Genomic DNA, 11,499 nt, shown 5'->3' with positions numbered 1-11,499 from the left:
TGGGGCTTCCTCAAGGTTTATGGGAGAGCAAATGGCAGCACAACCAAACTGTGGAAATAAAAATCATCCATCCATTTAAAGAAACGTTGATTCCTGCCTGGTTAAAATAAAAATATATTACAACAGTTGATGAAAGAAAAAAGGGAGAGAGAGAGCAGAAGAAATTACCACATCCCAAGAACCTTCCCGGAAATAGAGCTGCAAGGAACTAGGAAGTGGAATAAAGATTAGAAGCTGAACTTGGAAGTGCACAGAGTTTCATTGCCCAGTAACTCCACGCACAAATAGTGTGGCCTGGCTACCTGCTCTGTACGATGACTAATGGAACTAATATGTCTAACTCCCTTGGTAGGGCTAAGAGTGGTTTTGGCAGAGATGAGTATGGCCTGAGGATAACCCAACATCCCCAGCTCTCTTTTGTGCTCTCTCATTTTTATTCTATTTTAATCTATATCTAATAATAGCTAAGTCAAGTTTCAACCAGGGAAATGGTGTCTCTCATAGGAGAAGAGCTCTTTGGTAGTCTCCAAGATCTAGTGAAGTGGGAAACTAGGTTTTTGCCCACCAGGTTTCTGAAGTATGTCAGAACAGACATCAAACATTAACTCTGAAACATATTTAATACTGGATTAAATTTTCTCCCTTTCCTACTTCACATCTCAATTTATGCCAGCTGCGTGATCCAATATGGCCCACAAGAGAGAGTTATAGAGTGAACAGATCTGTGTTAGCCAGATACATTCTTTCAACTGCAAGTAACCAAACATCATTCCAAATGAAGTTTAAGCAAAGAAAGGAATTTATTGTGTCACTTAATTGAAAAAAACAAAACCAGATGAAGCACAGCTTTAACATCAGGGCTTGTTTGCTCTCCATCTTTTAGTCCTTCTACCTTTGTATTGACTTAATTCATAGGCAGCTTCTTTCCATGCCATTGAAAAGATAATCGATATTGTCTCAGTGTGCACATCTTTCCACCTTACTAATCCTGAAAGACAGATTTTCCGTTGTATAATAATGGTTAGTACTCTGGACTACATGGTAAGGAGGAGAAAAGAAAAGCAGACCCAAGGTCCAAGGCATCTCTGCAAGAGAGATAACCTGAAGGCTTATGTCACATGCTTATCCTTGAAATAATAATCCCATGATTCTGATTGGCCAGGACTCAGAATTGCCTCTGCTCTGGAGTTGGGGAGTAGATGAGCCCCTCCTGATCACATGGCCTGAGAATTAGAGAAGGATGTCTCAGAAAAGCAAAACAGGAGCATTTTATTAGTGAAGAGAGAAGGGAACCCAGCTGGACAAAAATAACAAATGTTTCGGGCACGCAATCAGCCATTATAATTCGAAATATAAGAATGGAAACATTTTCCCAAATTTGAATATAATGAACAATATTCTATTATCATTCTACTACACAGAAAATAAAATGCTCAGTGAAAATTCTGTCTCCTTATAATTTAAAGTAGTAAAATATTAAAGTCCAGTATTCTTCCCTTCACAATTTTCTTTTTCGCCTTAGTTTAGCTCCACAGATTTCTTTCAGAAGTCAGGGTCAATCGAAGACTTTTATCTGGCATTATGAAGCTTGAAAAATACATCATCCACTGAAATAAATGTAACTCTTCAACCATTTCCAAAGTTTAAATAATCCGTGATAGTTTCTTGTTTGTCAAGAGACAAGCTGGTATACAATTGTTCCTAACTCTTAATAGTGCTTAAAAACACAAACAATTCTTAGCTAGCTAGGCACATCACTGCACTGAATAAAATTGGAATTCTGTTACTAAGGAGAAAAGGAGAGTGGATATTGTGGGAAAGGAGAAATCTCTGCCACAGGCCACATATCAATTTCCCTACATGGTCCGGAGGAGAAAAGAAAAACCAACCCAAGGTCCAAGGCATCCTTCTAACTAACAAGAAAACTTACAGTTTTTACATTGGTAGGTTAAATAAAGACAAGACCATGAGGTCATAGCCCATAGGTTAATTATCACAAGGTTAGTGAGAAAATGCAATTACCAGTGACAAATATAGTCTATAAATGTAAGTGAACAAATACAATTTTGTAACATATAAGCTTTGTTTGTGACCATAACTTACAATTCAAAGGGTACATTTTGAGGGAGAGCAATAGAACCTTTGTAGCTATCAGCTCAAAGTGAGAGGACTTTCTGATCTTCTTGATAAAAGATATAGCAATGCAAAATCATAATGACAAATTACAGAATCCATAAGGATTATATCTGAACAAGGCCTTTGTTTTTCTTGGCAACTCTCTAACAACTTTGTGGTCATGTTTTGGAGAATACTTACAAACCCACTTTTATTCCAAAATTTTATCATCAACCATTGTAATATGTTTTTATTTTAACCAGGCAGGAATCAACGTTTCTTTAAATGGATGATTTTTATTTCCACAGTTTGGTTGTGCTGCCATTTGCTCTCCCATAAACCTTGAGGAAGCCCCAGGGTGTCCTATCCCTGGACCTTTCTCCTTGACAATTCCCAAATGAGAGCTATTTGAGGGCCAGTGAGAAGGAACTATCTTGGCCAGATGCTATGCCCTAATCTCGCCTTTCCTCAGAATTTACTTCTGTAGGTCTTGGATAGGCTTCACGACCCTGGTGTCAGCATACAAGTTCTTTCCCAACTTTGAATCTGTTGTTCCAGCAGGATCTGACTTCACCACTCCCCCAGCCAAGGCCAAGAAACAGGATAAAATGTAAAAGGTTAACAATTATAATTCTTGTCAACAGGATGAAGATAGGTAGAATCTAGTCAACCGGGTGCTACCAAGGTTCAGTACTAATGACCCAAAATCCAAACTCTTCCGACAAACGCCATCTATCAGTAGTAATCTTGACCTTCATGATTTGTAGCTACAGTTGAGGAAAAGCTAATTTTGTGACAAAAATTTTTGATTCTAACTAAAGCTTTTCCATGGCCATATGGACCTCTAATCTCTAGGAGATGGCCTTGCAGTCTTGGTCTATAAGAGTGCTTCCCCCCTAGAAGGGAATTTCCATCCTTACTCTCTTTGAAGTTACCACCTAGCCTCTCTACCACCAACCCCCAGACTACTGTCTCTGGCAACACCACAGCCATGTATGGTAAAAAACATCCACGTTAGCCAAGTCTGTAAAATCTACTGGTACATCAACCATCTAATTGCAGAGAATATTGTCCCAGATGATGTATCTCTTTTTAGAAAGTCACCCATCACACAGAGTCCTAATATCTTAGGGATGATTTATTTGCATCTGTATTAAACCAAACTGTTACCATTACCTAGTAGCATAGAACAAGGAAATGGAAGAAAGGGACATGCTTACACCGCTTTTGGTTAAATAAATCCAATAATTAAATACACTTCTATAACAATGTACCTTCATTTTAGAGTACTTATCATAGTCATACTTTACATTTGTTTGTTTTATTACTTAACTATATGCCTATGTCCCCCACTAGACTCTTTACTCTTTGAGAGCAAGAGTAATGTCTGGCTTACTCACCATCGAATTAGCAGGACTTAGTACCATGATTAGCATATAGTAGACATTTAATACTTATTTCCTGCATAGAGAAATGAACAGTGCTTCAGTAACGTCTGAGCCTGGCCTAGACAGATTAACAACTCATTCTTGTACATAGTGAAGTACATTAGGCCCAAAACAGTAACTTGCAAAAGAGGGCCTTCTCTACAAGTATGAAATCAGTTTGATTCTTTACATGAATTTTCCAATAGAGAATACTAAATGGACAATGTCAAAAAAGATCCCTGAAGAGAATGTACTACAAACTTGATATTAATATTTTATAGCATCTCTAATATAAGCCAGGGGCATGATTTATAATTACCTTAGTTAAACGAGTCTTCTAGAAGTCAAGGCACTGTGATTGACAAACTCAGATATTTGATGATAGGACTCAATCGAAGCTAAAAACAAATGAACAAATGAAACTTCAATTAGAACCTGGAATATCTAAAAGAGATCTAGAAGATGTAATAATTATTTCTATAGAGACTTTTGACAGGAGCTGGATTCCAAAGTTACATTCTCTGCCATGGCACTGGATTATAGGCACAGTATTCTGTGGGATAAGAAATGGAGGACTAAATTATTAAATGGCAGTGTTGATATACTTTTTAAAAAATCCACAGCCTAACCACAATTCCATCTTGAATAAATTAATATCTCACTTCTATAATGCAGAGCTAAAAATTTTTCTTTAGGGAGAAATGAATGTTACCTGAATACATACAATGATTTTGCTATAATATAAAGACAACCTATTGGTCAACTCCCCAAAGATCTATACCATAGATAATAGCCTCTATCAATGTCATTCCAAAACTGGTGCATGGACTCATGGTGATCTGGAAACTGCTAACAGTCTACAGTGATAGAAGTACAGAAATTGGGTATAAGCACTCAGAGTCTTACATATCAATTCCCTATTGTCATGCCATGCAAGCACACAGTCAGTGAATTCCACGAAAGTATTGGTAGATGATTGTGTGAAAGTTAAACAAGAACAACAACAAAGCAGTCCTTTATTACAGATGCTTCAGTAGCTTTGGACTCGGTGGTTTAGCTTGGAAAGTTAAAATAAAGGCTTACCAATTGCTTAAAATAACCATAGAGAATTTCTAGTAATAAAATTATATAAAATATTGTTTTGAATAAGAAGTTTATTGAAGTATCTTCTAGGATCAATTATTTGCATAACTTTTCCAAAAGTAGCCAGATGAACTGACTTATTTTAGACAACATTATCAAATACAATGATGTTAATTCCAGATCAATTCATCTTAAGGTATTCTTTTTATAGAAGCTGGAGGACAGGAGGAATTCTCCATTCAAGCCAAGTAAAACAATAAATTAGCATAATATGACCAATAAAATTTATTTGGAGTTAGAAAAATAAAGTTAATTCTTTTACTACTACAATTCTTCTCACATATATGAACTACCTCCTAAGAAACATGAGTACCGTTTTGAGAAACAGAGGAGAGAATTAGGAAGAGATGTCAAAGCCTGATTTTCTTGTAACGAATTTTGGAAACTGAGTGATTTCTGTTTTCCTCTTTTTTTAAACATTTTTAAAATTTAAATTCAATTAATTAACATATAATATATTATTGGTTTCAGAGGTACAGGCCTGTGATTCATCAGTCTTATATAATACCCAGTGCTCATTATATCACATGCCCTCCTTAATGCCCATGACCCAGTTACCCCATCCGTCTACCCCACTTGCTTCCAGCAACCCTCAGTTTGTTTCCTATGATTAAGAGTCTCTTATGGTTTGTCTCACTGTCTGGTTTCATCTTGTTTCATTTTTTCCTCTCTTCCCCTATGATCCTCTGTTTTGTTTCTTAAATTCCACATATAAGTGAGATCATATGATAATCATCTTTCTTGGGTTGACTTATTTCACATAGCATAATACCCTCTAGTTCCATCTGTGTTGTTGCAAATAGCAAGATTTCATTTTTTTTTTGATGGCTGAGTAGTATTTCATTGTAAATAGATCCCACATCTTCCTTATCCACTCATCTGTCAGTGGATATCTGAGCTCTTTCCAATAGTTTGGCTGTTGTGGACATTGCTGCACTAAGTACTGGGGTGCAGGTGCCCCTTCAGATCACTACATATTTATCTTTGGGGTAAATAGCTACCAGTGCAATTGCTGGGTCATAGGGTAGCTCTATTTTCAACATTTTGAGGAACTTCCATACTGTTTTCCACAGTGGCTGCACCAGCTTGCATTCCCACCAACAGTGTGAGAGGGTTCCCCTTTCTCTGCATCCTTGCCAACATCTGTCATTTCCTGACTTGTTAATTTTCGCCATTCTGACTGGTGTGAGGTGGTATCTTATTGTGGTTTTGATTTGTATTTCCCTGATGCTGAGTGATGTTGAGCATTTTGTGTGTGTGTGTGTCTGTTGGCTATTTGTATGTCTTTTTTGGAGAAAAGTCTGTTTGTGTTTTATGTCCACTTCTTGATTGGATTATTTGTTCTTTGGGTATTGAGTTTGACAAGTTCTTTATAGAATCTGGATCCTAGCACTTTATCTGGTAAGACATTTGCAAATATCTTCTCCCATTCTGCAGGTGTCTTTTGGTTTTGTCAACTGTTTCCTTTGCTGTGCAAAAGCCTTTTATCTTGATGACGTCCCAATAGTTCATTTTGCCTTTGTTTCCCTTGCCTTTGGAAATGCATCTAGCAAGAAATTGCTGTAGCCAAGGCTGAAGAGGTTGCTGCCTGTGTTCTCCTCAAGGATTTTGATGGATTCCTGTATCACATTTAGTTCTTTCATCCATTTTGAGTCTATTTTTGTGTGTGATGTAAGGAAATGGTTCAGTTTCATTTTTCTGCATGTGGTTGTCCAATTTTCCCAAACCATTTGTTGAAGAAACTATCTTTTTTCCATTGGATATTCTTTCGTGCTTTGTTGAAGATTAGTTGACCTTAGAGTTGAGGGTCCATTTCTGGGTTTTCTATTCTGTTCCATTGATCTATGTGTTTATTTTTGTGCCAGTACCATACTGTCTTGATGATTAAAGCTTTGTAATAGAGCTTGAAGTCTGGAATTGTGATGCCACAAGCTTGGTTTTCTTTTTCGACATTACTTTGGCTATTCGGGGTCTTTTGTGGTTCCATAAAAATTTTAAGATTATTTTTTCCAGCTCTCCGAAAGAAGTCGATGGTGTTTTGATAGGGATTGCATTGAATGTATAGATTGCTCTAGGTAGCATAGACATTTTAATACTATTTGTTCTTCCAATTACTTGGAATGTTTTTTCCATGTTTTTGTGTCTTCCTCGATCTCTTTCATGAGTGTTCTATAGTTGATCTGAGTACAGATCTTTTGCCTCTTTGGTTATGTTTATTTCTAAGTATCCTATGGTTTTGGGCACAATTGTAAATGGAATCGACTCCATAATTTCTCTCTCTTCTGTGTCATTGTTAGTGTATAGGAATGCAACTGATGGCTGCACATTGATTTTATATCCTACCACATTGCTGAATTCCTGTATGGGTTCTAGCAATTTTGGGGTGGAGTCTTTTGGGTTTTCCACGTAGAGTATCATGCCATCTGCAAAGAGTGAGAGATCTTCTTTGCCATTTTGGGTGCCTTTTATTTCTTTTTGTTGTCTGATTACTAAGGCTAGGATTTCTAGTACTATGGTGAACAGTGGTGATAGTGGACATCCCTGCTGTGTTCCTGGCCTTAGGGGAAAAGCTCTCAGTTTTTCCCTGTTGAGAATGATATTTGCTGTGGGCTTTTCATACATGGCTTTTATGATTTTGAGGTATGTTCCTCTTATCCCTACACTGTGAACAATTTTAATCAAGAAAGGATGCTGTACTTTGCCAAGAGCTTTATCTGCATCTATTGAGAGGATCATATAGTTCTTGTCCTTTCTTTTATTTATGTAGTGGATCACATTGATTGCTTTGCGGAGTTGTCGACCAACCTTCAACCCAGGAATAAATCTCACTTGGTCATGGTGAATAATCCTTTTAATGTATTGTTGGATCCTATTGACTAGTATCTTGGTGAGAATTTTTGCATTCATGTTCATTAGGGATATTGGTTTGTAATTCTCCTTTTTGATGGGATCTCTGTCTGGTTTTAGGATCAAGGTAATGCTGGCCTTGTAGAATGAGTTTGGAAGTTTTCCTTCCATTTCTAGAATCTGAAACAGCTTCAGAAGAATAGGTATTAATTCTTCTTTAAATGTCTGGTAGAATTCCCCTGGGAAGCCATCTGGCCCTGGGCTCTTGTTTGTTGGGAGATTTTTGATTACTGCTTCAATATCCTTGCTGGTTATGGGTCTGTTCAGGTTTCCTATTTCTTCCTGGTTCAGTTTTGGTAGTTTATATATCTCTAGGAACGCATCCATTTCTTCCAGATTGCCTAATTTGTTGGCATATAGTTGTTCATAATATGTTCTTATAATTGTTTGTATTTCTTTGGTGTTGGTTGTGATCTCTCCTCTTTCATTCATGATTTTATTTATTTGTGTCCTTTCTCTTTTCTTTTTGATAAGTCTGGCCTGGGGGTTATCAATCCTATTAATTCTTTCAAAGAACCAGCTCCTAGTTTCATTGATCTGTTCTACTGTTCTTTTGGTTTCTATTTCATTGATTTCTGCTCTAATCTTTATTATTTCTCTTCTCTCTCTGGGTTTAGGCTTTATTTGCTGTTCTTTTTCCAGCTCCTCTAGGTGTAAGTTTCCTTGGTGTATTTGAGACCATTCTTGTTTCTTGAGAAATGCATGTATTGCCATATACTTCCCTCCTAGGACTGCCTTTGTTGCACCCCCAAAGGTTTTGAACAGTTGTGTTTTCAGTTTCACTTTTTTCCATGAATTTTTAAAATTCTTCTTTAATTTCCTGGTTCACCCATTCATTTTTCAGTAGGATGATCTTTCGCCTCTGTGTATTTGAGTTCTTTCCAAATTTCTTCTTGTGACTGAGTTCCAGTTTCAAAGCATTAGTGGTCTGAAAATATCCAGGGTATGATCCTAATCTTTTGGTACTGGTTGAGACCTGATTTGTGATCCAGTATGTAATCTATTTGGGAGAATGTTCCATGGGCACTAGAGAAAAATGTGTATTCTGTTGCTTTACGATGAATGTTCTGAATATATCTGTGAAGTCGTTCTGGTTCAGTGTGTCATTCAAAGCCCTTATTTCCTTGTTGATCTTCTGCTTAGATGATCCATCCATTGCAGTGAGGGGGGTGTTCAAGGCCCCTACTATTATTGTATTATTATTGATGCATTTCTTTGATTTTATTATCAGTTGGCTTATATATTTGGTTCCTCCCATGTTAGGGGCATAAATATTTACAATTCTTAGATCTTCTTGTTGGATAGATACTTTAATTATGATATAGTGTGTCCTTCCTCATCTCTTATTACAGTCTTTGGTTTAAAATATAATTTGTCTGATGCAAGGTTTGCCAGCCCAGCTTTCTTTTGATGTCCTCTAACATGATAAATGGTTTTCCACCCCCTCACTCGAAATCTGGAGGTGTCTTTGGGTCTAAAATGAGTCTCTTGCAGACAGCATATTGATGGGTCTTTTTTTTTTTTTTTAATCCAGCCTGATACCCTGTGTCTTCTAATTGGGGCATTTAACCCATTTACATTCAGAGAAACTATTGAAACATATGAATTTAGTGCCATTGTATTACCTGTAAAGTGACTGTTAGCATATATTGTCTCTGTTCCTTTTTGGTCTATGTTACTTTTGGGCTCTCTTTGCTTAGAGGATCCCTTTTAATCTTTCTTGTAGGGCTGATTTGGTGATCACAAATTCTTTAATTTTCTGTTTGTCCTGGAAGTTTTTTTTATCACTCTTTCTATTTTGAATGACATCCTAACTGGATAAAGTATTCTTGGCTGCATATATTTCTCATTTAGCACGCTGAACATATTATCATGCCAGTCCTTTCTGGCCTGCCATGTCTCTGTGGATAGGTGTGCTGCCAATCTAATATTTCTACCCTGTAGGTTACCAACCTTTTGTTCTTGGCTGCTTTCAGGATTTTCTCTTTGTCTCTGAGATTTATAAGTTTCACTATTATAGGTCAGGGTGTTGACCTATTTTTACTGATATTGGGGGGGTTCTCTGTGCCTCCTAGATTTTGATGCCTGTTTCCTTCCCCAAATTAGGGAAGTTCTCTACTGTAATTTGCTCCAATATATCTTCTTCCCCCCTCTCTCTTTCCTCTTCTTCTGAGGTCCCAATTATTCTAATATTGTGTCACTTTATGGTATCACTTCATCTCAAATTCTCCCTTTGTGATCCAGTAGTTGTTTATCTCTCTTTTTCTCAGTGGAAGCTGAATGATTTCTTTATTTTGATAAAATCTATGTCTTTCAATAATGACTTGCAGAATGAAAAGGAAAAGGATGACAGTGGTTGGGAATGTAAGGTACTACTGAACTTGCTTTCAACATTGACCAAGTCCAAAACACAAACAATAACAGAAAAAAGCAATTCTGAAAATGGAGCCAGTTACATCAAATTTACGTATAAGAGGATATTTGTCAGATTCTTCTAGAAGTATGCAAAAAGTGAGGTGAGAAGTTCAGTAAGTCTTGAAATAAAATGAGATAGAATTAAACATCTCAAAACTATTATTTAGTTTATCCTTAGTGCATTTCTACAGGCCTAACTCTTCCAGCAGTTCTGGCTGGTCGTTGGTAGAAGAAACAGTGACTGGTAGCTCATACTGAGTTCTTAGAAGACAACCAACACAAAGTCCCCAACCGTGGAGTCTAGGTGCAACCCAAAGAGTCATATCATGTTCTTGCCCTAAGCTCTCCGGAAAGTGACAGAGTAATGAGGGTCAATAGGTTCAGTAACCCAAAAATTCCTTACTCTTCATGTAACATAATGATCAAAGATCCTCATTCTTATAATTTGTAGAAGACAGTCACAAAGTTTAGATGCAATACTTAAAAAATCAATGAAGAGTCAGAAAAGTTTATATGAACCTAAAATGTGAAAGGGACTCCTGGAGGGTTTAAACCATACTGTTCTCAGGATTATATTTGTTAAATTCTTCAGTAAACAGGTAACTGAAGGTCCAAGTCCTTGAGCTATCTAACTAATTACATTTTAAAGGTTTAATTTATTTGAGAGAGAGAGAGAGCAAGAGCATGAGTGGGGGAGGGGCAGAAAGAAAATCTCAAGCAGACTCTCCACTGAGCATGGAGCCTGACCTGGGGCTCCATCCAAGGACCCTGAGATCCTGACCTGAGCCAAAGTTGGGCATTTAACCGACTGAGCCACCCAGGTACCCCCAATTAATTACAATTTTTTAGTCAACTACAGTATACGAAGAAGTTGAAGAGTTCTAACCAAAGATGGATCTAAAATGTACAAAATTTTGACTGTTTCCTGTCTTATCATGATAGAAAGTAATCAAATTAAATGTAGCTCAACACTAGTTTGAGAAGACAAAGCCAGTATATGCCCCCTGAGCTTACAGTATTTTAAGTATGTGGTAGAAAATTTAAGTATTTGGTAGCTTATAATATTTTAAGTATTTGGTTGCCAAAAGGTCAAATAGGATAATAACTTGAGCCCTTTTCATCTCACTAACCTTGTTGACTTACTTTGTTGCTGTTGTTTTTTCCTCCTTTTCACACAGCGCTTATCAAACCAGGAACTTAAAATCCAAGATCCATGTCTTTCCAGTCATTGAACAAATAAGATTTTATCAATCATCTGTTGATAAGAGTAGAAAGGTCTTCTGCAAAAGATTCACAGCATGTTTTCCTGTGAAACATCCTAGAAAATAGAATAGAATAAAAGAGTCCCTTATTCTTTCTCATTCTTTACAAAATTGTCATCTTACTAATCTACAAGAGGATATAGCCAGGCTCAAGAACACCTACAATCATGTTAAATAAACCAGGATATTTAATCGAAGCCTGGAACAAAGCAAATAATGAGTTCATTATA

At 36.8% G+C, this 11,499-nt stretch overlaps 1 long non-coding RNA gene across 1 annotated transcript in view; it reads right to left on the bottom strand.

Annotated features, from left to right (window-relative positions):
- Positions 1–11,499, bottom strand: part of LOC117802428 — a 55,670-nt gene that overhangs the window by 6,517 nt on the left and 37,654 nt on the right. Inside the window, exons 2-3 of the long non-coding RNA XR_004625835.1 lie at positions 11,151–11,325; positions 3,862–3,940 (exon numbers count right to left, since the gene is read on the bottom strand). This is a non-coding gene — a long non-coding RNA (uncharacterized LOC117802428). The remainder of the gene's footprint in view (positions 1–3,861; positions 3,941–11,150; positions 11,326–11,499) is intronic.

This window comes from Ailuropoda melanoleuca, chromosome 5 (assembly GCF_002007445.2).
Source record: "Ailuropoda melanoleuca isolate Jingjing chromosome 5, ASM200744v2, whole genome shotgun sequence".
Taxonomy (NCBI): domain Eukaryota; kingdom Metazoa; phylum Chordata; class Mammalia; order Carnivora; family Ursidae; genus Ailuropoda; species Ailuropoda melanoleuca.
Note: the sequence above shows the minus strand (reverse complement) of the source record. Positions and strands in the feature narration are given on the sequence as shown.